This window comes from Myotis davidii, unplaced genomic scaffold (genome assembly GCF_000327345.1).
Source record: "Myotis davidii unplaced genomic scaffold, ASM32734v1 scaffold174, whole genome shotgun sequence".
Lineage (NCBI taxonomy): Eukaryota > Metazoa > Chordata > Mammalia > Chiroptera > Vespertilionidae > Myotis > Myotis davidii.
In genome coordinates, this window is record NW_006289087.1 from 571,299 (window position 1) to 572,373 (window position 1,075).

General features: G+C 58.0%; 1 protein-coding gene across 1 annotated transcript in view; it reads right to left on the reverse strand.

Annotated features, from left to right (window-relative positions):
• Nucleotides 1-1,075, reverse strand: part of NID1 (nidogen 1) — a 39,696-nt gene that overhangs the window by 27,941 nt on the left and 10,680 nt on the right. The window lies entirely within an intron of this gene.

Below are 1,075 nucleotides of genomic sequence, written 5' to 3' on the forward strand. Positions count from 1 at the left end.
TCTCGCTCCTGCCCACCTCCTACTGGGGATATGCCCGCACCCAAGGTACATGCCCTTGACCGGAATCGAACCTGGGACCTTTCAGTCCGCAGGCTGACGCTCTATCCACTGAGCCAGACCAGCTAGGGCGAGTGTTCAGCTTTTTGAACATATACTGCAGCCCCGCCGGCGACGCTCAGTGGTTGACCCATGAACCAGGAGGTCACGGTTCGATTCCGGTCAAGGGCTCATCCCCAGTAGGGGATATGCAGAAGGCAGCCGATCCATGATTCTCTCTCATCGTTGATGTTTCTATCTCTCTCTCCCTCGCCCTCTCTCTCAGAAATCAATTTTTTTTTTTAAAAGACCATTCCAGCTCCCACTGTCCCTGCCCCCAGCTCCCAGGATGCTCCAGCCCAGATGTCTGGATGCCGTGTGCGGACGGCAGGGCCCCAAGGCTCCCGCTCGGCTGCCAAAGCAACTAGCACAGGGCGAGTTTCAATCCAAGAGACAGAACAGCATGGCCACGGGAACGTTTCCAAGCTCTGATCTCCCCGGGAAGCTTTAGGGACGGGGACTTTGTGTGTTTCAAAAAAGCGACTTTGGCCCGGCCGGCGTTCGCTCTGTGGTCCAGCGCTGACCTATGAACCAGGAGGTCGCGGTTCAATTCCCGGTCAGGGCACACGCCCAGGTTGCAGGCTAGGTCCCCAGGGTGGGGCGTGCAGGAGGCAGCTGATCCATGATTCCTTCTCATCACTGATGTTTCTCCCTCTCCCTCTCCCTTCCTCTCTGAAATCAATAAAAAAATATTTTCTAAAAAAGGGTGAGCCTCTGTAGTTCACACCAACGCGCCTGGGGGCATCATGTTTCAAGAGTTACATGCAGTGCTGGCTTCAGCTCCCCTTTGCACCTGTGCGGGGTGTGGCCTCATAGGTTCTTCTCTGAGGCTTAGCGCCAGGGCATCTGGAAGGGGCAGTGCCCCTCACGGTGCCAGGGGACGCCTGGGCATGCCAGTCTCATCTCGAGGCCTCGTCCCCTCATGCGCCATCTGGACCACAGGCTGTGGACACCTCCCCACGGCCTCCCCCCCGCCCCC